This window comes from Salmo salar, chromosome 09 (genome assembly GCF_965601325.2).
Source record: "Salmo salar chromosome 09, fSalSal1, whole genome shotgun sequence".
In the NCBI taxonomy this organism is placed as follows: domain Eukaryota; kingdom Metazoa; phylum Chordata; class Actinopteri; order Salmoniformes; family Salmonidae; genus Salmo; species Salmo salar.
In genome coordinates, this window is record NC_138299.1 from 12,724,194 (window position 1) to 12,749,369 (window position 25,176).

The window sequence follows — 25,176 nt, forward strand, 5'->3', positions numbered from 1 at the left end:
TCTAACACCTGTACAGCCTCATACTGTACAGCTGAAACTCAAGCCAGCTCCAGTGTTCCACAGCGAGAGAGGAAAAGGAACCACAATCCCACACATTTATTTCTCACCCCATCATTTTCACCACATTAGTGATGTGTGAGAAGGGCCGGCACTATCTCTCTTGTGTATTTTAAAAATGTTATTTAACCAATTTTGAATTCGGGCTGTAACACAAAATGTGGAATAAGTCAAGGCGTATGAATACTTTCTGAAGGCACTGCAGCTGAGTGAGAATAACGAAGTCAATACAGGCTCCCTAGAGATCAGGGCTCCTGGGCACGTGCCCTGCATGCTGACTAGACTAACTACCAATCTAAAAATTGTTAGCTGACATGGATAATTGAAGGACTGTCATTGACTGACATAAGAAAAAAACTAGATAAAAACTGCTGATGCACAACCAAATTTCAAAATTGCACCTGCTTAACGTAACATTTTTTTTCAATTTTTTTGGTCGGGGGCCCTAAGCGTTGCTTATGCCTGGAGCCGGCCCTGTGTGTGAGTCAAGGTAATCGAGGTAATGTAAGTGATCAGAGGTTAAATAAGCTATGGCTGCCACTATCTAAGAGGTGTTTATATCATCACTCAATTAGAAAAGGAATGTACCACAGGAGCAGAACACACACACACACACACACACACACACACACACACACACACACACGCACACGATTCTGCCAGGCACAATACTGTATGAAATATTATTTTCCCATTGTCTGCAGAGTTTTTCCCTCACGCTTTCATTCCCTCCTTCACACCTGCAGCTCATCAGCAGGTCCCCCTCTCCAGATAGCCCAGCTATAATTGTTTAATCAACCGGCTTATTGCTGAGTAAATCACTTAATTAAACACAGTAATTGGGTTATCAAAGTCCTCTGGTGAATCTGACTGCTAGACCTGCTAATAATAACCAAAACATTATCCATGGGGTCTGTGTCTCTCTTGACTCTATCTGTCTGTTCCCACTACAGTCAAAGGAATAGGACCAGTGTACTGGGGAAGGCTGGGATTCAATCCGATTGCGCATTGTCTGCTATGCACCATTTAAAGGTAATTTCTGATTGAGCCGACAAATGCAGTGATTACCATAAATGCGGTCTCCGCGAACGTGGAAACATTGCCTTTACATGCCGCATAGCAGACAAAGCGCGATCGGATTGTATCACGGTCCAACTGTTTGATGGAGTAAACAGATCAGTTATACTGTAGTTTCTAATAATGTTGAAGATTATGATTGAAAATAATAGTAGGTTGTAAACAAGGTGCTTCAACTTGACATCCTGTGTGGTCCGTGTCTAGAACATTTCAAGCTCATGACTTCAATGGATACAATAAAGACAAGCTATTAGGATAGAATGGTACTGAGGGAAATGAACAACCACAACCTCAACTGAGAATGCCAGTCACGACAGTGTTCTTCAACACATTACAACTTTATCGATGAACGAGGGTGGATCAGTGACAAACATTGATATACCATGCCAAACATCAGCCTCCGTATCAATACTATACATCACTAACTATCAGTAAAATGTATCATTTTATACATAAAGAGTATACCATCTGTCCCTTACATGTCTTCCACCCCGTAAAACCACAACAATATTGGTCCCACAGCACCACGGATCAATATAGCGATAGATTGATATTAACTGGAGGACCATCCTCCTCAGTGAATTATATTTAAAATACAAATAATGAAACATTAAAAAGTTATCATTGTTATATAAAACTGTACTAAATATAATCACATCACCAGATAATTGATTAAAACACACTATTTTGATATGAAGGTCTGTCCGGAGGACAGCTAGCTTCCGTCCTCCTCTGGGTACATTGACTTCAATACAAAACCAAGGAGGCTCATGGTTCTCACCCCCTTCCATAGACTTACACAGTAATTATGACAACTTCTGGAGGACGTCCTCCAACCTATCAGAGCTCTTGCAGCATAAAATTACGTTATCCACCCAATCAAAGGATCAGAGAATGAATCTAGTACTGAAAGCATAAGCTACAGCTAGCTAGCACTGTAGTGCATAAAATGTGGTGAGAAGTTGACTCAAAGAGAGAGAAAGACAATAGTTGAACAGTTTGGAACAAATGTATTTCTTCCAAAAATTAAGGAGAAGCAAGAGAGAGAGAGAGATCGTAATTTTCTTTCACTTTGAGTTTCACTTACGTACTTAGCTAGCAAATACAGCTAGCTAGTTTAGCCTAATCAAACACCCTGCTCAAACAGAGGGATGCTACGTTAGTGTCATGAATCCCGCTTCCTGAGTCTGTTTTCTGCCTGAGTTGCCTGTTTTCTGTCTTGGAGTCTGATTCCTGAGGTTCCTGAACGCACCCTGTCTGGTTGCAGGGCGACGAAGCTAGGCGGGAGATCTCTCGATTAACCGCACCTGCATCTCATCAGCTATCTGCACACCTGGTCCTGATCATCACCTCTCCACTTCATAAGCTCTGACCTGACATCCATTCCCTGCTGGATCGTTAGCAATGAACAGTATGTTGTGTCAGCGTATCAGCCTCAAATTTACTAGTTAGTTTTGTTGTTCTGTACTTTTTGCTTGCTGTGTACTCACCTCCATTTACTCTGTCTACAGTCATTCTCCCGGAACATTCACCCCACCCCTGCCTGGTCGTTGGTGGCTTCTGTGACATCATTGGATCTGCCTATTCACTCTCACCAACTCACCTCCGATGCCCGCTCCGTCTCCTGGATTATTCTGCTTTCACATTTGAGTCTGTAAATAAATACCTTCATTCAACTCACCTTGTCCAGGTCTGCTTCTGGGTTCTGCTTTAGAGAATCGTGACAGAACGATCCGGACAAGAATGAACCCAGCGGACCTGGACTCCGTTCGCCATGCCATTACCCATCAGGAGAAGATGCTGGGACAACACAGCACGGCGCTACAGGAGATAGCGTTTTCGGTTCTGAACTTTTCTGCCAGTCTGACGAGTATCCAGGCTCAGCTCAGTTTGCCAGGCGGGTCATCCACCACCTGCTTCACCCCTCTCACCTGTCGCTTCTGGAGCTGTTTCCTTCCGTGAGCCCAAGGTTCCGACGCCAGATAAGTACGAAGGGGATTTGGGAAGATGCCGTTCGTTTCTTATGCAGTGTGGTTAGTGATTGATCTGCACTCTTACGCCACAGACAAGGCTAGGATAGCTTTTGTTATTGAACTGCTGCATGGAAGAGCTCTGGAGTGGGCTTCAGCCGTATGGGAACAACAGGACACTTGCATAGCGTCATACCAGGAGTTCACGGCAGAGATGAGGAAGCTTTTTGACCATACTGTCCCAGGTAAGGACGCAGCTAAGCGTTTGTTCTCTCTTCGCCAAGGAGCTCGCAGTGTGGCAGACTTTGTTATCGAATTCAGGAGATTGGCTGTGGAGAGTGGGTAGAATGAGGTGTCACTACAAGCGGTTTTTTATCAGGGGTTGTCGGAGCAACTCAAGGATGAGCTGATCTCCTATCCTGAGCCTAGTGAGCTGGACAGTCTGGTAGCATTATCTATTCGGGTGGATAACAGAGTCCAAGAGAGAAGGAGGGAGAAGCAATGGGGCACATCCAATCAATCAGCTACTCGGTTACCATTCAGGTCAGGAAGTGGACCAGAACGAGTCAATCATTATTCACCACACGGGATTAGTGGAGGGGTCCTGCCTCCAGATCCTGAAACCATGCAAGTGGGGCGGCACGGGTTAACCAAGGAGGAGCGCCAACGTAGACGTGAGACCAACAGCTGCCTCTACTGTGGTAGCTCGGGACATTACATCTCCACTTGTCCCCAGCGCCCGTTAAACTGCCCGGCTCGCTAAGTTTGGTAGGACTTTTAGCGAGTCAGTTTCAACCTCTCAATAGTCCTGTCAGACCCCGTTTTCCTGCAACACTCATGAACAACAATCAGAGTTTAGCGATTAACACTTTTATCGATTCAGGTGCCGATGGCAGCTTTATGGATGCCGACTTGGTGGAACAGCTGGGGCTTTCCAAGGAGCAATTACCGGAAGCCATTGAAGCTACCACTCTGAACGGCAGTAGTCTGGCACGTATCACTATGAGGACTGAACCGGTTAAGATGCTGTTGTCAGGGAATCATTCAGAGGTTATCTCCTTCTTCATTCTGCCTTCTCCCCATGTTCCTCTGGTTCTTGGATACCCCTGGCTGAGAGAACACAATCCCTCGTTCGATTGGGTGACTGGCAAGGTAACTAGTTGGAGCACTGAATGTCATGCTAACTGCCTTAACTTCTACCCTAATCAACAGCCAGTGGAATCGCGTGGCGCGAAATACAAGTACCTCAAAAATGCTATAACTTCAATTTCTCAAACATATGACTATTTTACACCATTTTAAAAAGACTCTTGTTAATCTAACCACATTGTCCGATTTCAAAAAGGCTTTACAGCGAAAGCAAAACATTAGATTACGTCAGGAGAGTACCCTGCCAAAAATAATCACACAGCCATTTTCAAAGCAATCATATATGTCACAAAAACCAAAACCACAGCTAAATGCAGCACTAACCTTTGATGATCTTCATCAGATGACACTCCTAGGACATTATGTTATACAATACATGCATGTTTTGTTCAATCAAGTTCATATTTATATCAAAAAACAGCTTTAGACATTAGCATGTGATGTTCAGAACTAGCATACCCACGAATTTACTAAATTACTCATGATAAACGTTCACAAAATACATAACAATTATTTTAAGAATTATAGATACAGAACTCCTTTATGCAATCGCAGTGTCAGATTTTAAAATAGCTTTTCGGCGAAAGCACATTTTGCAATATTCTGAGTACATAGCTCGGCCATCACGGCTAGCTATTTTGACACCCACCAAGTTTGGGGCTCACTAAACTCAGAATTACTATTCGAAAAATTGGATTACCTTTGCTGTTCTTCGTCAGAATGCACTCCCAGGACTTCTACTTCAACAACAAATGTTGTTTTGGATCTAAATAATCCATAGTTATATTCAAATAGCTCCGTTTTGTTCGTGCGTTCAGGTCACTATCCGAAGGGTGACGTGCGAGCACATTTCATGACAAAAAATTTCCAAATATTCCATTACCGTACTTAGAAGCATGTCAAACGATGTTTAAAATCAATTTTTATGCAATTTTTCTCGTAAAATAGCGATAATATTCCAACCGGGCAACGTTGTATTCATTCAAAGGCTGAAAGAAAAAAATGGAGTAGTCTCGTGAACGCGCATCTCAGTCTCACTGTCCCTAGGCTGACCACTCACAAACTCTGCTGCCATTCTTTGCCCAGAGACAGCGGCCTCCAATTCCACTTTCTGGCGGCTTTAGAGAGCCAATGGAAGCCATAGAAAATGTCATGTTACAGCACAGATGCTGTATTTTCGATAGAGATGCAACAGAAGGACAACAAATTGTCAGACACGGCGCTTTCTGTATGGAATCTTCTCAGGTTTTGGCCTGCCATATGAGTTCTGTTATACTCACAGACACTATTCAAACAGTTTTAGAAACTTTAGAGTGTTTTCTATCCAAATCTACAAATTATATGCATATTCTCGTTTCTGGGCAAGAGTAGTAACCAGTTTAAATCGGGTACGTTTTTTATCCGGCCGTGCAAATACTGCCCCCTAGCCCCAACAGGTTAAGACTGCCTGTTCCCATTCTGTTCCCAGTCAGTTCATTGATTCTACCCCCACAGATTTGTCCCTGGTTCCTGAAACATATCACGATTTGAGTGAAGTGTTCAATAAGCAGAAGGCTCTGTCACTTCCTCCCCACCGACCATATGATTGTGCCATTAACCTGTTCCCTGGAGCTGCCTATCCCAAGGGACGGTTGGTTATACAGTATCTCTCGACCTGAACGTGAAGCTTTGGAGACCTACATAAAGGAGTCTCTAGCTGCTGGTCTCATTCGTCCCTCGTCATCACCCCTGGGGGCAGGATTCTTTTTTGTGAGTAAGAAGGATGGCTCTCTTCGACCTTGTATTGATTATCGGGGTTTGAATGATATTACGGTCAAGAACAAGAATCCCCTGCCCTTGATGAGCTCTGCTTTCGACTCCTTACAGGGTGCTACTGTGTTCACGAAGCTGGATCTACGCAATGCGTGTCATCTGGTCCGGATCAGAGAGGGGGACGAGTGGTTGACTGGTTTTAATACACCGATGGGTCATTTCGAGTATCTGGTGATGCCGTTTGGACTGACCAATGCTCCAGCAGTGTTCCAAAGTATGGTTAATGACATCCTGAGAGATATGATCGGTCTTTTTGTGTTTGTGTACCTGGATGACATTCTTATCTTCTCTAAGGAGCTTTCCAGCCACGTCCAGCATGTCAAGCAGGTTCTTCAGCGATTGTTGGAGAACCGCCTGTTTGTGAAGGCTGAGAAGTGTGATTTTCACGCCCACACTAAATCCTTCCTCGGGTACATCATCTCCAGGGGAGAGATTAAGATGGACCAAGAGAAAGTTAGGGCAGTTCTGGATTGGGCCCAGCCCGGTACGAGATTGCAGCTCCAGAGGTTTCTGGGGTTTGCGAATTTCTATCGTAGATTTATCCGTGATTACAGCCGTGTGGCCGCTCCATTAACTGCCCTGACTTCTAGCACCAGGACCTCCTGTTGGAATCCTGAGGCAGACCGAGCATCTCTGGATTTGAAGAGTCGATTCACCAACGACCCGATTCTCTCTCAACCTGACGCTGCCCGTCAGTTTGTCGTTGAAGTGGATGCGTCTGATGTGGGGGTTGGCGCCATCCTGTCCGAGCGAAGCTCCACTGACGGTAAACTCCATCCCTGCGCCTTCTACTCGCGTCATCTTTCGTCTGCGGAGAGGAACTACGATGTGGGTAACCGGGAGCTTCTCGCGGTGAAACTGGCCTTGGAGGAGTGGCGCCACTGGTTGGAGGGGGCGGAGCAACCGTTTATTGTCTGGACTGACCACAAGAATCTTGCTTACGTGCAATCGGTTTCAACTCCCGTCAGGCCAGGTGGGCTTTGTGTTTTGGACGCTTTAATTCTTCCCTGACGTTCCGACCTGGGTCTAAGAATGGCAAGGACGCCTTGTCCCAGATGTTCTCCAAGACGGAGGAGAGTGAGGCCAAGACCGAGACAATTCTTCCCCAGAACTTCGTCGTGGGAGCAGTTACGTGGAGGATTGAGGAGGAGGTTCTGGCGGCCCTTCGGACGCAGCCCGGTCCCGGTAACGGTCCACCCGGTCGGTTGTTTGTGCCTGAATCTGTCCGTTCTGCTGTCCTCCAATGGTCCCACGCCAGCAAGATGGCTTGCCACCCTGGCGTGGCTCGGACGATGGCGTTACTACGCAGACGATTTTCGTGGCCTGCCATGGGAGAAGATACCCGGCCCAGCTCTGGACTTCTTCACCCCCTACCTCTGCCCCGGCGACCATGGTCGCATCTGGCCCTGGACTTTGTCACTGGGTTGCCCTCTTCTGATGGGAACACGGTCATTCTGACTATTGTGGACAGATTCAGCAAGTTCGCCCACTTTGTGCCCATCTCCAAGCTTCCCTCTGCCTCTGAGACATCCGAGATCCTGGTTAGGGAGGTTTTCAGGGTCCACGGGTTTCCCAGTGACATAGTTTCCGACCGTGGTCCTCAGTTTACCTCTGCTGTCTGGAAATCCTTCTGTTTGGCCATTGGAGCTACTGTCAGTCTCACATCTGGATTTCACCCCCAATCTAATGGTCAGGCGGAGAGAGCCAACCAGAAGATGGAATCCACGCTGCGCTGCCTTGTCTCCTCCAACCCCGCCTCTTGGGTCTCTCAGTTGCCATGGGTCGAGTATGCCCACAATACTCTCCCTACATTTGTCACTGGGATGTCTCCCTTCCAGTGCCTGTATGGTTACCAACCTCCCTTGTTTCCTTCTCAGGAGAAGGATCTCTCGGTACCCTCTGTCCAGGCCCACATTCATCGTTGCCACCGGACCTGGCATCGGGCCAGAAACGCCCTCCTTAGAGTTTCTGACCGGTATCAGCTCCAGGCGAATCGTCGCCGAATTCCAGCCCCCACTTATGCCATCGGAGATAAGGTCTGGTTGGCTACACGGGATCTTCCTCTGCGGACTTAGTCGAAGAAACTGTCACCGAAGTTCATTGGTCCGTTTGTGGTGGAGAGAGTGATTAATCCTGTTGTGGTTTGACTCAAGTTGCCTAGAACGCTCAGAGTCCACCCCACCTTTCATGTCTCCTGCCTCAAGCCTGTGCTCCTCAGTCCTCTGCTGCCCCCTCCGCCTCCTCCTTCTCCTCCTCGGATGATCGGAGGTGGTCCTGTCTACACGGTGCGCCGCATCATGGATTCCAGACGGCGGGGTCGGGGTTTCCAGTATCTCGTGGACTGGGAGGGGTATGGTCCTGAGGAGAGGAGTTGGATTCCTCGGCGTCAGATCCTTGATGCTGACCTCCTTCGTGACTTCTACCGCCTCCATCCTGGCGCTCCGGGTAGTTCCCCCGGTGGCGTTCGTCGGATGGGGGGGTACTGTCATGAATCCCGCTTCCTGAGTCTGATTTCTGCCTGAGTTGCCATTTTTCTGTCTTGGAGTCTGTTTCCTGAGGTTCCTGAACGCACCCTGTCTGGTTGCCGGGTGACAAAGCTAGGCGGGAGATCTCTCGATTAAACAACAGCAGTGAGAGGCAGCAGCAGAGTTGATTTGCTGTGACAACCATGACGTGGCAGAGGCTGATCTAATGGAGAAGGCATTAAGAGATACACATGGACCGAAATCAATCTCTCTCTTTATTGAGATGAATTCACTTCACTAGAGGTTAGGAGTAGAGGTGAGGCAGTTCAGAGGTGTGTTACACACATGCGCACATATACGCAAACACATGCACACAAATGTGTAAATGCATGTCCACACCTATGCACGCACACAGCCACACACAAGCACACACATTTGCAAACACCTCGTCCCTGACTGTAGAAAGGGGTAATAAACGGGACAGAGAGATCTCATAAGATCCTGGAAACACACAAAGAGAGAGAGGAGCCCAACTGAGTTGTGGCATTATGATTGGATTAACACACACTCTAATCCTGTGAGTTTAGACTGGTCCTCACCAGGTGTTCACCACCACACACAAAACCAGACCTCTATTTTTCCTCCAAACACATGTCATTGCGTGTCATTCTGTTCAGCTCCCAACTTATCCAGCAAGGATGAGCTACTTAGAAAGAAGAGGAACAATGCTTTTTTAAATCCATTTTTCCAGGGAGATTTAGGACCATGTTCCATAGGGCACAACGTAACGAAGCATTTGCAATTGAAAACTAAAATGAGATAAACAGTCAACTAATTTCTTATTTCTCCCTCAATTGATCAAACGTGGAAAACGTGTCTAGTATGGCATCCAGTGGTGTAGGGGAGGGTAAAAACATGTAAACGGCGTTTACACACCTTTGTAATTTTGTGTGAGCTTTTACACACCTTTTGTGAAAAAATGTATTGTAAGTATTGAAGCCACAAATGGAATACCATATTATCTAAAATACTGTATATTCATGACTTCGGGTCAAAGGCATTGAAGAAAAAATACAATCCAAATGATTCTCAATTCCATTTGTATTTCTGGAAAATTTACACAAATTCATGAGGTGGAAAGAACCAATATCACCAGGCACCCCTATTTGGAATAACCCCACCTTACCTCAAGAGTTTAATGACAACACCTTTAAGTCCTGGTTCCAAAGTGGCCTCATTCATTTTTTACATGTGTACTATGATGGATTTCTATTGTCATTCAATCAACAACAAAAAAAGATTTGGATTATCCAAGGTCAATTTCGTTAAGTTTTTACAACTCAGAATTGTTATTCAATCACTTCAACAGAATCTGGATGGACTTAAGGGATCCAACATAGAAAAAATACTGAAAGAAGCTGCTACACCAAAGATGTTGATTGCCACATTATATCAAGTGTTGATTGAAACTACCTGGAAAAAGGAAAAACTTGGAAACAGATTTTGAGTGGAAAAAACATTGGTAATATACAGTTGAAGTCGGAAGTTTACATACACCTTAGCCAAATACATTTAAACTCAGTTTTTCACAATTCCTGACATTTAATCCTAGGAGAAATTCCCTGTTTTAGGTCAGTTAGGATCACCATTTTATTTTAAGAATGTGAAATGTCAGAATAATAGTAGAGAGAATGATTTATTTGTGCTTTTATTTCTTTCATCACATTCCCAGTGGATCAAACGTTTACATACACTCCATTAGTATTTGGTAGCATTGCCTTTAAATTGTTTAACTTGGGTCAAACGTTTCGGGTAGCCTTCCACAAGCTTCCCACAATAAGTTGGGTGAATGTTGGCCCATTCCTCCTGACAGAGCTATTGTAACTGAGTCAGGTTTGTAGGCCTCCTTGCTCGCACACGCTTTTTCAGTTCTGCCCACAAATTTTCTATAGGATGGAGGTCAGGGCTTTGTGATGGCCACTCCAATACCTTGACTTTGTTGTCCTTAAGCCATTTTGCCACAACTTTGGAAGTATGCTTGGGGTCATTGTCCATTTGGAAGACCCATTTGCAACCAAGCTTTAACTTCCTGACTGATGTCTTGAGATGTTGCTTCAATATATCAACATAGTTTTCCTACCTCATGATGCCATCTATTTTGTGAAGTGCACCAGTCCCTCCTGCAGCAAAGCACCCCCACAACATGATGCTGCCACCCCCGTGCTTCACGGTTGGAATGGTGTTCTTCGGCTTGCAAGCCTCCCCCTTTTTCCTCCAAACATAACGATGGTCATTATGGCCAAACAGTTCTGTTTTTGTTTCATCAGACCAGAGGACATTTCTCCAAAAAGTATGATCTTTGTCCCTATGTGCAGTTGCAAACCGTGGTCTGGCTTTTTTATGGCGGTTTTGGAGCAGTGGCTTCTTCCTTGCTGAGCGGCCTTTCAGGTTAAGTCGATATAGGACTCGTTTTACTGTGGATATAGATACTTTTGTACCTGTTCCCTCCAGCATCTTCACAAGGTCCTTTGCTGTTGTTCTGGGATTGATTTGTACTTTTCGCACCAAAGTACGTTCATCTCGAGGAGACAGAACGCGTCTCCTTCCTGAGCAGTATGATGGCTGCGTGGTCCCATGGTGTTTATACTTGTGTACTATTGTTTGTACAGATGAACGTAGTACCTTCAGGCATTTGGAAATTGCTCCCAAGGATGAACCAGACTTGTGGAGGTCTTGTCACGTCCTGACCAGTAATAGGGGTTATTTGTTATTATAGTTTGGTCAGGACGTGGCAGGGGGTGTTTGTTTCATGTGGTTTGGGCTATGTATTTAGGTAGAGGGGTGTTTGGTTTATGTGGTTCGGGGTTTGTTGGTCTATGTTCTATGTTAGTATTTTTCTATGTTCTATCTAGTCTATTGTATTTCTATGTTTAGTTAATTGGGGTTGGACCTTCAATTGGAGGCAGCTGGTCATTGTTGCCTCTGATTGAGGGTCCTATAAGTAGGAGTTTGTTTTTCATGGGTGTTTGTGGGAGATTGTGCTGTGTATAGCTTTGTGCCTTACCGGCCTGTTATTCGTCGTTGTGTTTTGTATACGTGTTTGTTTTGGGTTTTTCCTTCTTTGTCCGTAATAAAGAAGATGAGTGTACATATTCCCGCTGCGTTCTCTGTTGGAGATGCAAAAAGCACAAAGGAACCCTATTACATATGCTATGGTCCTGTGACAAACTGACACCGTTTTGGGATAATGTATGTGCTATGATTTCATTGTGTCTAGGAATTTATTATATCCATCCATCTTCATGATTACGTTTGTTGGATATGTAAATACTGGTGATCAATAGAGAAAGTTTTGTAATCTACCGTAATTTCCGGACTATTGAGCGCACCTGAATATAAGCCGCACCCACTGAATTTGTTTTATTTTTTTATTTTGAACATAAATAAGCCGCACATGTCTATAAGCCGCAGGTGCCTACCGGTACATTGAAACAAATGAACTTTACACAGGCTTTAACGAAACACGGCTTGTAACAAAAATAAATAGGCTCTAACGAAACACGGCTTGTAACAAAAATAATAGGCTTTAACGAAGCACGGCTTGTAAAAAAAAAATAGGCTTTAACGAAACACGGCTTGTAACAAAAAATTCTAAATTAGCAGTAAACAGTAGCCTACCAAGAAAGTCATTGGTCACTATCTTCCTCCTCCTGTGCACTGAAACCACTGAAGTCATCTCCTTCGGTGTCGGAGTTGAATAGCCTCAGAATTGCTTCATCCGATATTGGATCGTTTTCATTGTCGCTCTCGTCACTGTTTGAGCTTAACCCGTTCGGCAATTTCATTGGTCTAATGAAAGCTTCATGCCGCCAAAAAACTGAGCACGTCACAGAATATATGGATTTTTCCCGCTTTCAATTTTTTGGGGGAAAAAAAAAAATTGAAAGCGGGAAAAATCCATATATTTAGTCGCGTCATTGTTTAAGCCGCGAGGTTCAAAGCGTGGGAAAAAAGTTGCGGCTTATAGTCCGGAATTTACGGTAAGTCTAATTGCAATTAAAAAAAAAATTATATCCAAGAATTGGAAAGCCTCAATAAAACTGGAGGACTGAACTATCTACTGTACCTACAGTACCAGTCAAAAGTTTGGACACTTATTCAAGGGTTTTCTTTATTTTTAATATTTTCTACATTTTAGAATAATAGTGAATATATATAATTTTTATATGAATTGACACAAATGTAATCAACTCAGCAACAACAACAAAAAAGTCCTCTCACTGTCAACTGCGTTTATTTTCAGCAAACTTAACATGTGTAAATATTTGTATGAACATAACAAGATTCAACAACTGAGACATAAACTGAACAAGTTCCACAGACATGTGACTAACAGAAATTGAATATTGTGTCCCTGAACAAAGGGGGGTTCAAAATCCAAAGTAACAGTCAGTATCTGGTGTGGCCACCAGCTGCATTAAGTACTGCAGCGCATCTCCTCCTCATGGACTGCACCAGATTTGCCAGTTCTTGCTGTGAGATGTTACCCCACTCTTCCACCAAGGCACCTGCAAGTTCACAGACATTTCTGGGGGGAATGGCCCTAGCCCTCACCCTCCAATCCAACAGGTCCCAGACGTGCTCAATGGGATTGAGATCCGGGGTCTTCGCTGGCCAAGGCAGAACACTGACATTCCTGTCTAGCAGGAAATCACGCACAGAACAAGCAGTATGGCTGGTGGCATTGTCATGCTGGAGGGTCATGTCAGGATGAGCCTGCAGGAAGGGTACCACATGAGGGAGGAGGATGTCTTCCCTGTAACGAACAGCGTTGAGATTGCTTGCAATGACAACAAGCTCAGTCCAATGATGCTGTGACACACCGCCCCAGACCGTGACGGACCCTCCACCTCCAAATCGATCCCGCTCCAGAGTTCAGGCCTCGGTGTAACGCTCATTCCTTCGACGATGAACGCGAATCCGACCATCACCCCTGGTGAGACAAAACCGCGACTCGTCAGTGAAGAGCACTTTTTGCCAGTCCTGTCTGGTCCAGCGACGGTGGCTTTGTGCCCATAGGCGACATTGTTGACGGTGATGTCTGGTGAGGACCTACCTTACAACAGGCCTTCAAGCCCTCAGTCCAGCCTCTCTCAGCCTATTGCGGACAGTCTTAGCACTGATGGAGTGATTGTACGTTCCTGGTGTAACTCGGGCAGTTGTTGTTGCCATCCTGTACCTGTCCCGCAGGTGTGATGTTCGGATGTACCGATCCTGTGCAGGTGTTGTTACAAGTCGTCTGCCACTGCGAGGACGATCAGCTGTCCGTCTTGTCTCCCTGTAACGCTGTCTTAGGCATCTCACAGTACGGACATTGCAATTTATTGCCCTGGCCACATCTGCAGTCCTCATGCCTCCTTGCAGCATGCCTAAGGCACGTTCACGCAGATGAGCAGGGACCCTGGGCATCTTTCTTTTGGTGTTTTTCAGAGTCAGTAGAAATGCCTCTTCAGTGTCCTAAGTTTTCATAACTGTGACCTTAATTGCCTACCGTCTGTAAGCTGTTAGTGTCTTGACTACCGTTCCACAGGTGCATGTTCGTTAATTGTTTATGGCTCATTGAACAAACATGGGAAACAGTGTTTAAACCCTTTACAATAAAGATCTGTGAAGTTATTTGGATTTTTACGAATTATCTTTGAAAGACAGGGTCCTGAAAAAGGGACGTTTCTTTTTTTGCTGAGCTTTGTAAGCAAAAAAGTTTTAAACAAGTCAAAATATATTTTATATTTGAAATTCTTCAAAGTAGCCACCCTTTGCCTTGATGACAGCTTTGCACACTCTTGGCATTCTCTGAACCAGCTTCATGAGGTAGTCACCTGGAATGTATTTCAATTAACAGGTGTACCTTGTTAAAGTTTTATTTGTGGAATTTCATTCCTTCTTAATGTGTTTGAGCCAATCAGTTGTGTTGTGGCAAGGTAGGAGTGGTAAACAGAAGATAGCCCTATTTGGTAAAAGACCAAGTCCATACTATGGTAAGAACAGCTCAAATAAGCAGATAAATGACAGTCCATCATTACTTTAACACATGAATGTCATTCAGTCCGTAAAATGTCAAGAACTTTGAATGTTTCTTCAAGTGCAGTCGCAAAAACCATCTAGTGTTATGATGAAACTGGCTCTCATGAGAACCGCCACAGGAAAGGAAGAACCAGAGTTACCGCTACTGCAGAGGATAAGTTAATTAGAGTTAACTGTATTTCAGAAATTTCAGCCCAAATAAATGCTTCACAGAGTTCAAGTAACAGACACATCTCAACATCAACTGTTCAGAGGAGACTGTGTGAATGGCCTTCATGGTCGAATTGCTGCAAAGAAACCTCTATAATAAGAACCTCTACCAATAAGAAGAATAGATTTGCTTGGGCCAAGAAACACGAGCAATGGACATTAGACCGGTAGAAATCTGTCCTTTGGTCTGATGAGACCAAATTTGAGATTTTTGGTTGCAACCGCCGTGTCTTTGTGAGACGCAGAGTAGGTGAACGGATGATCTCCGCATGTGTGGTTCCCACCGTGAAGCATGGAGGAGGAGGTGTGATGGTATGGGGGTGCTTTGCTGGTGACAATGTCAGTGATTTATTTAGAATTCAAGGCACACTTAACCAGCATGGCTACCACAGCATTTTGCAGCGATACTCCATCCCATCTGGTTTGCACTTAGTGGGACTATCATTTGTTTTTCAATAGGACAATGACCCAACACACCTCCAGGCTGTGTAAGGGCTATTTGACCAAGAAGGAGTGTAATGGAGTGCTGCATCAGATGACCTGGCCTCCACAATCACCCGGCCTAAACCCAATTGAGATGGTTTTGGGATGAGTTGGACCGCAGAGTGAAGGAAAAGCAGCCAACAAGTGCTCAGCATATGTGGGAACTCTTTCAAGACTGTTGGAAAAGCATTCCAGGTGAAGCTGGTTGAGAGAATGCCAAAAGTGTGCAAAGCTGTCATCAAGGCAAAGGGTGGCTACTTAGAAGAATCTAAAATATATTTTGATTTGTTTAACACTTTTTTGGTTACTACATGAATCCATGCGTTATTTCATAGTTTTGATGTTTTCACTATTATTCTACATTGTAGAAAATAGTAAAAATAAAGAAAAACCGTTGAATGAGTATGTGTGTCCAAATTTTCGACTGGTACTGTACATCCCATTAGACTATATATATATATATATATATATATATATATATATATATATATATATATATTACAAAATCAAACATAAACCAGACACATTTGACAGAATTTGAAAATTGTCTGTTGACCATCTTTGAGAATGTTTTTTATAAAAAATAAAAAGCACACAAAGAAAATTAAGTATAGAGTTACTTTTTTCACATAACCACCCATCTTTTTTACCACTACATCACTGATGGCGTCCATATTAGGAATGCAGTTTGACGACTTCCTGATATGGATGCCGTTAGTCGACTCTCTTTTCTCCTCAGACTAAGTGGCGGCCTAGAACTGCCGGTAGTACTACACAACTGATCCACAACTATGTTTGAGGGTTTCCAACAACTTTTCAACTATTACAACATAACATAAACCGTGTCATTAACATGACTCAAGAGTAGAACGTATTTTGTTTCTCTATCTGATACTGAGGCCCATTCAAACAGCTGCACAGAAGAACAACAAGAGAGCTAATCAAGGGCTAATTTCACAGTTTCCGCAAATCTGTGTCGTGCCGGATGGGGAAAGCTTAGAATTATTCTGCCCCCAGGTCTGAGGAGACAGCGTTTAATTGTCTTGGAATCCCTTTAAAATAACATTTATACACTCCTCTCGCTCTCTCTTACACACACACACACACACACACACACACACACACGCAGGCAAGCAAATATACATGCAGTCATGCAGACACACAGGCAGGTACAAACAAGCAAGTACGCAGATGCACGCATACACACACAAGCAAACACACACACAAGCGCATGCACACACACACACACACACACACACACACACACACATTCTGAGCCTAATCGGTGTAGTGAAGACGTAGTGTAACGGCAGAAAAATCTGGTCCCTGAGACGATAATATTGGTCACGGAGCTCATGTGACGGGATTTTTAACCAGGGCCGTCTGTGCGCCTTGAAGCTGTACACACCCACTGAGCTAAAGCCTAAGCCTATGCTTGGGGAGCTAACGCAAGTCTTCAGGAATATGCTAAAAGGAAATAATACATTATTTCATTCATTTGAGGAATTACAAAGGAAAAGAAGTCATCCTAAAAAAAGCCTATTTGGATTATGTTCAAATTCTATTTGAAACACAGCGTTTATATAGAGTATCTTTTGAGAAAAAGATAAAGATGATTTGATTAAGTAGAGTCCCGCTGTGTTCTCAAATATCAGCCTATAATGAAATTTGACCGATAGCAGCTCTGGTCGATGTGCAGCTTTAAATCTGACCTCCTGGGTCCCTCTGTGTCTTCACCACTCTGGAAACACCAGTATTATCCCACCAACTAGCCTTTATCACCTAAGAGGCTGCTAGTCATGTACATTTTAAGCCAATAATCAGTTAAAAGCTAGTTAAGAGCCGGGAATCCTGATTGACTCCTTTAAATAAACCCAAATTGATATTGACTGATATTCAAAGGAAAACTCCATCAAACAAACCACTGTTAAACCAGGTTTGGAATTAACCTTTAAAATAATCAAGTTTAATCAAAGCCAATTAAAAGGCAGGAATTAATTAATTGTAGATAGCCACTAATTTAAGTGGTGGTGGTGTTCCATTGACAGAACACACAAACTGAGTCCTGGAAAGCAACAGAAACTGCCCCCGAGCTTTCGCAGGCATTATAGGCAGCTATGTGGTTCATTCTCATTAGATCATCAACAGTAAATGTATTTGCAGCTAGTATTTTGCGCCTAAGCATAAAGATTGAACATTTAATCTTCTCCCTCGGGTATTAACTGTGTAAAATAATAATCTTGCATCATCTCTGTAGAGATGCATTGATTTGAGGACCAGGGGATCAATAGGATAATAATGAGAGTAATGGGAAAAATATGCTCCTGTCATGGGTCAGGACTTTAACTGTGCCACGAGCACCAGGAAGAGAGAGAAAGAGCACAGAAAGAAAAACAACACAGAAAGATATTGAAGAAAGAAAGCACCGAAAGAAAAGGGGGGAAGAAAGAGTGCACCCAAACAGGAGAGCACAGAAAGAGACAGAGCGCAGAAAAATGGAATGAAAGAGAGAGTGCTCGCCTTAAGCAGTGAGTGTTTACTAGCAATTACTCTTGATACACATCGCAAAACATCGCAAAACTCCCCGAGGTATATACCGTACAACCCAATTAAACCACTAAGACGATAACACTAACAAGTTACTGTAATATATTGCCATGTTACTTCACATTCTCAGGGAAAGAAATTACAGTATGAGCAATACTATTTTCTGCTTTTCTCCTTATGTCTTTGTGTCACATCCGATACATTTATCAGACGAATTCAACCAACTTATTGTTGTGGTTTTTCCATTTCCCTCTTTTCAGTTCTTCTCATTTGTTTCAGGTGCAATGTACATGCCTCACATTTAAATGACAGTGTGGAAAAATCCACCCAACTTCAACGAAACCCCAGAGAGAAATTATACGCTGCTCAAAACTAACGAACCCTAATAACCCAATTCCCAACACATGCCATACTATAAATATAGTATAAATATAAACTGCACTAAGCCGTTGGCAACTTCTCGGGTTTAAAGCTGAACCCAAACTCCTTCAGTGGCAGTCAGGGAAGGGTCCCATCTCAAACCAAGCCAGGTGAGTTCTCCTCCACCCCCACACCTTAAGCCAAAGCCCGAAGGTCTAAGGTCAGACTTACCTGTGTATGAGGCGTTTGGGCGTAGGTCTTTTGGGTGATTTAGGTCTACAGTACAGTAGTTCTAGTAAGTGTCCTGTCTTCTATCTCAGTGTATTTCATCTATACATACAGGCTGTTGCTCAGACCTCTTATAGAGGGACACACCCCTCCCTTTGGTGCAGCCCCCTGCATCCCTCTTTCACTTTCATCACAGAGAGGAGGGGGGCTGGAGAGAGGGGGGAGAGGGTGGAAAGAGAGAGGGGGGAAGGGTTGGAGAGTTAGAGAGAGAGGGAGGGGTTGGAGACATGGAGAGAGGGAGAGGGTGGATGAGGAAAGAGAGGGGGGCAATTGAAAGAGGGTGAAAGATACAGAGGGAAAGAGAAGAGAGGGGGGCTTATTATGTATGATGGACAGACGCATCAGTGTATCAATGCGGCTATCTAATCTGCGGTCTCCTACGTCATCTGACCAACACACTTCCTGGGAACAAACTGTGATGGGCTAAAAATACAGACAAACTATGTACTCAGCACCAATATCACCCCAAGACCATCTCTTCCTCCATCTCTCTCTCTCTGCATCTCGCTCTCTCTCTCTCTCTCTCTCTCTTTCTGCATCTCTCTCTCTCATCACCATCCCTCTCTCGCCGTTATTCAGGCCTCTTAAAAGATACCCACAAGATAAGGAACACAGGTCTAGATCTACTGTAACTTCACTGTCTTAGTACAGGATAAAAACATCATAAGATAGATTTTTTTTTAAAGTGTATTCATTGAGTCGCTTCCAGATGACAAAGTCATAATAATTTTAATGTGACGCGCCCAAAATGTAAACTGTGTACAGTTTTATGTTAATTTCATGTGTTTTAGATTTTTTTTTTAAGAAATTGTTTTATTATTTCTGAGCCATAAGATGCATGACTTTTATTTCATTATTGCAGTCCTCCAGGTTTAGCATTAATATGCACTGAAAGGTATTGGTACCACTAGGTGGAGCCAGCAGATCTCTTGGTTGGTGGCCTTTACACTGGTGATGGTGATTTTCCTTCCTCATTCTATTGAGAAAACTTCTTGTCTCATGATTTCTCCTGTTTTACAGGTTTGTAATATATAACTATACAAAATATACTTCAAAATAGTAAGATAACATGTTTTGCTATCTATTTAAAATCACATTTTATTGGTCACATACACATTTAGCAGATGTTATTGCGGGTGTAGCGAAATGCTTGTGCTTAGGCGCTAGAAGCTGAGCTTCCATGTCTGTCGGCGCCATCTTGCGAGCATGGGTTGTGTGATGTTTAAGGTACATTTTGGAGTAGTTTTTGTTGAAGCTATAAAATGCTAAGTCTCCCCATTGTAAGTAATAAAGTCACACTAGGTGGAAATGATTTAACATGGAGGTTAACCTTTTTTAAGTTGTAAAAGTACATTTCTAAGCTCCGGTTGACTTTATTTTATTAAATGAAGACTCAGGAAACATATTATCTGGGACCTGTAACATATTTTGGGGGGCTCGTCCGGGATCGGCAACACCTGCTGGTTGGGACCTGATCCAGTGATCTATGACATCTGGCACCAAGCAGAAGCTGAGGCTGTGTTCCAGAACATCAGAGTGAGAGTTGAGGCTGTAAATCAGACATCTGGGACTGTGTGAGGGATAAAAGAAGAGGTTGCCATGTCAGACAACAGGAGGAAGAGCCCTAGTGTGGGACATCAGGAAGTGCCTGCACGTTCTGTCGGGCTAAGGAACTCTTTAAGGTTCGCCAACACCGTGGGTCAGATACCAGACAAAGATCCATCAGAGCTTGAAGTGGGTAATGAGGAGGGTTTTGATTTTGTCAATACTTTATGTATAGTAAGCCTTTAGCTTGAGTCTGAGGATATGGGGATGGTTGAAATGTTAGTTTTGAAAGATTCCATTGATGCTCTTATCTAGGCCCGTAGTGTAACTGTTACACCACCTGTGAACACAGAGGTTAATGTCGAGTCACACAACACACTCTCTCTATCCACTGATGCAGCTAATGTAACCACAGCTAATGTAGCCCATGACATACCACACACAGAGTACCAGAGGTTGCCCTCAGGCTATGAGGACCTAGGTAAGAAACTTCCCTAATGTAAACTCACTCCTACACTACAGCTTGTTGAGACCCGGCACACAGAACCAGACTGTAATCTACCACACAGTAGTAGTCATTCTGAATCTCTATCACACCAGACACATGACAAAGTAGTCTTCCTAAGAGATCTCTCCTACCTCCACTGGAGGGAATTAAAAATACAGGGCGGTCAAATAGGCGACCATGCGTCCAACATAAGCTACAACGATATTTGCCAACAAGAAGGTGCCGAAGAGAACTTCAGTGATCCATAGATAGTCAGAAGGATAATAAAGCCAGGGAACTTAAAGGACAGTCGCACCACGCTTCGCTCCACAGGTAATATTCCACTTCGCTACATTACAACGGCTTGATTTGTTTGATCTGAGCAATTCTTCTTAGCTAGCTACATAGCCGTCTTTGTATCAAAGATAATTGTGTAGTTTAGAGTAACTGAGTAATTATCGAGGCTAGCTATCTTCGTCCTCCTAACGTAGTCAACACTGCTAGCTGCTAGCTAGCTAGTCATCACTGTTAGCTAGCCAACTTCTACCGACTAGCAGCACCGCAGAAACTATTACATTACAACGCAACGACTTGATTAGTGTGGTGTTAGTGTTAGTTAGCCAGCTACATAGTTGTCTGTGCTGTCTCTGTATCTAAGATAATTGTGTAGTTTGAGTTTGAGTATTATCGAGGTGTGCTAGCCAGCCGCGACGCGGCGCCAGACTTACTCAACACACCTAGTCATCATTAACCCACTGCCAGATAGCCATCCGTTACCGACTAGCAGCGCTGTAGTTACTAATACTTCACAACGGAACGATTTGACTAGTGCAGTGTTACCTAGCTAGCTACCTAGTTGTCTTTGTCATAGCTTGATAATTGTTAATTGATAATTGTTAGCTAGCCAGCCATCGAGGTTAGCTAGCCAGCTATTTCCGTCCCCCGCGACGCCATTTTTCCTAACCTAGCCAACTATTACCGACGAGCAGCATTGTTGAAACTAAATACACTACAAGGAACGTCTTGATTAGTGTTATGTTATGTTAGCTAGCTAGCTACAAAGTTGCTTTGTATCATGACAAGGTGTAGTACTGAAACTACCGAGGTTACCTAGCCAGCTACACGTTCAAAGTCAACAACGCAGCCACTGCTAGCTAGCCTACTCCACCAGCCAGCAGTACTGTATCATTTTAGTCAATAACATTTTTGCAACGTAAGCTTAACTTCCTGAACATTCGAGACGTGTAGTCCACTTGTCATTCCAATCTCATTTGCATTAGCGTAGCCTCTTCTGTAGCTTGTCTACTATGTGTCTGCCTATCCCTGTTCTCTCTCCTCTGCACAGGCCATACAAACGCTCCACACCGCGTGGCCGCTGCCGCTCTAACCTGGTGGTCCCAGCGCGCACGACCCACGTGGAGTTCCAGGTCTCCGGCAGCCTCTGGAACTGCCGGTCTGCGGCCAACAAGGCTGAGTTCATCTCAGCCTATGCTACCCTCCAGTCCCTAGACTTCCTGGCGCTGACGGAAACATGGATCACCACAGATAACACTGCTACTCCTACTGCTCTCTCCTCGTCTGACTACGTGTTCTCGCATACCCCTAGAGCATCGAGCCAGCGGGGTGGTGGCACTGGAATCCTCATCTCTCCCAAGTGGACATTCTCTCTTTCTCCCCTGACCCATCTGTCTATCTCCTCATTTGAATTCCATGCTGTCACAGTTACCAGCCCTTTCAAGCTTAACATCCTTATCATTTATCGCCCTCCAGGTTCCCTTGGAGAGTTCATCAATGAGCTTGACGCCTTGATAAGTTCCTTTCCTGAGGATGGCTCACCTCTCACAGTTCTGGGTGACTTTAACCTCCCCACGTCTACCTTCGACTCATTCCTCTCTGCCTCCTTCTTTCCACTCCTCTCCTCTTTCGACCTCACCCTCTCACCTTCCCCCCCTACTCACAAGGCAGGCAATACGCTTGACCTCATCTTTACTAGATGCTGTTCTTCCACTAATCTCATTGCAACTCCCCTCCAAGTCTCCGACCACTACCTTGTATCCTTTTCCCTCTCGCTCTCATCCAACACTTCTCACTCTCCCCCTACTCGGATGGTATTGCGCCGTCCCAACCTTCGCTCTCTCTCTCCCGCTACTCTCTCCTCTTCCATCCTATCATCTCTTCCCTCTGCTCAAACCTTCTCCAACCTATCTCCTGATTCTGCCTCCTCAACCCTCCTCTCCTCCCTCTCTGCATCCTTTGATTTCCTCTGTCCCCTATCCTCCAGGCCGGCTCGGTCCTCCCCTCCTGCTCCGTGGCTCGACGACTCACTGCGAGCTCACAGAACAGGGCTCCGGGCAGCCGAGCGGAAATGGAGGAAAACTCGCCTCCCTGCGGACCTGGCATCCTTTCACTCCCTCCTCTCTACATTTTCCTCTTCTGTCTCTGCTGCTAAAGCCACTTTCTACCACTCTAAACTCCAAGCATCTGCCTCTAACCCTAGGAAGCTCTTTGCTACCTTCTCCTCCCTCCTGAATCCTCCTCCCCCTCCCCCCCCCTCCTCCCTCTCTGCGGATGACTTCGTCAACCATTTTGAAAAGAAGGTTGACGACATCCGATCCTCGTTTGCTAAGTCAAACGACACTGCTGGTCCTGCTCACACTGCCCTACCCTGTGCTTTGACCTCTTTCTCCCCTCTCTCTCCAGATGAAATCTCGCGTCTTGTGACGGCCGGCCGCCCAACAACCTGCCCACTTGACCCTATCCCCTCCTCTCTTCTCCAGACCATTTCCGGAGACCTTCTCCCCTACCTCACCTCGCTCATCAACGCATCCTTGACCGCTGGCTACGTCCCTTCCGTCTTCAAGAGAGCGAGAGTTGCACCCCTTCTGAAAAAACCTACACTCGATCCCTCCGATGTCAACAACTACAGGCCAGTATCCCTTCTTTCCTTTCTCTCCAAAACTCTTGAACGCGCCGTGCTTGGCCAGCTCTCTTGCTATCTCTCTCAGAATGACCTTCTTGATCCTAATCAGTCAGGTTTCAAGACTGGGCATTCAACTGAGACTGCTCTTCTCTGTGTCACGGAGGCTCTCCGCACTGCTAAAGCTAACTCTCTCTCCTCTGCTCTCATCCTTCTAGACCTATCTGCTGCCTTTGATACCGTGAACCATCAGATCCTCCTCTCCACCCTCTCCGAGCTGGGCATCTCCGGCACCGCGCACGCTTGGATTGCGTCCTACCTGACAGGTCGCTCCTACCAGGTGGCGTGGCGAGAATCTGTCTCCGCACCACGTGCTCTCACCACTGGTGTCCCCCAGGGCTCTGTTCTTGGCCCACTCCTATTCTCGCTATACACCAAGTCACTTGGCTCTGTCATATCCTCACATGGTCTCTCATATCATTGCTATGCAGATGACACACAATTAATCTTCGCCTTTCCCCCTTCTGACAACCAGGTGGCGAATCGCATCTCTGCATGTCTGGCAGACATATCAGTGTGGATGACGGATCACCACCTCAAGCTGAACCTCGGCAAGACGGAGCTGCTCTTCCTCCCGGGGAAGGACTGCCCGTTCCATGATCTCGCCATCACGGTTGACAACTCCCTTGTGTCCTCCTCCCAGAGTGCTAAGAGCCTTGGCGTGACCCTGGACAACACCCTGTCGTTCTCCACCAACATCAAGGCGGTGACCCGATCCTGTAGGTTCATGCTCTACAACATTCGCAGAGTACGACCCTGCCTCACACAGGAAGCGGCGCAGGTCCTAATCCAGGCACTTGTCATCTCCCGTCTGGATTACTGCAACTCGCTGTTGGCTGGGCTCCCTGCCTGTGCCATTAAACCCCTACAACTCATCCAGAACGCCGCAGCCCGTCTGGTGTTCAACCTTCCCAAGTTCTCTCACGTCACCCCGCTCCTCCGCTCTCTCCACTGGCTTCCAGTCGAAGCTCGCATCCGCTACAAGACCATGGTGCTTGCCTACGGAGCTGTGAGGGGAACGGCACCTCCGTAGCTTCAGGCTCTGATCAGGCCCTACACCCAAACAAGGGCACTCCGTTCATCCACCTCTGGCCTGCTCGCCTCCCTACCTCTGAGGAAGCACAGTTCCCGCTCAGCCCAGTCAAAACTGTTCGCTGCTCTGGCACCCCAATGGTGGAACAAGCTCCCTCACGACGCCAGGACAGCGGAGTCAATCACCACCTTCCGGAGACACCTGAAACCCCACCTCTTCAAGGAATACCTGGGATAGGATAAAGTAATCCTTCTAACCCCCCCCTTAAAAGATTTAGATGCACTATTGTAAAGTGGTTGTTCCACTGGATATTATAAGGTGAATGCACCAATTTGTAAGTCGCTCTGGATAAGAGCGTCTGCTAAATGACTAAAATGTAAATGTAATGCTCATAAATAAGGATGACGTCACAGTAGCTGAGCTGAAGGGGTTTCTCCAGTCTCATATGGGTCGAAAATAATAGCACATAACTATTCCAAGAGCTAATATGCACCAAACAAACAAGCGTGAGACGCCACAACAGTTCCTCTACCGAGTTATAAGGTTAAAACAAAGAACCCTGTTCACGTCAAAACAAGCCAATGCTGACATAAAGGATAGCTCAGATATAGTCCAAGGTGTATTCCTACCAA

General features: G+C 45.1%; 1 protein-coding gene across 1 annotated transcript in view; it reads right to left on the bottom strand.

The window, feature by feature from the left end:
- pnoca (prepronociceptin a) overlaps nt 1-18,540 on the bottom strand; it is a 31,603-nt gene extending 13,063 nt beyond the window's left edge. Inside the window, exon 1 of the mRNA XM_014210228.3 lies at nt 18,446-18,540. The gene's annotated coding sequence lies outside the window, so the exon portion shown is untranslated. The remainder of the gene's footprint in view (nt 1-18,445) is intronic.
- Between the last annotated feature and the right edge of the window lie 6,636 nt (nt 18,541-25,176).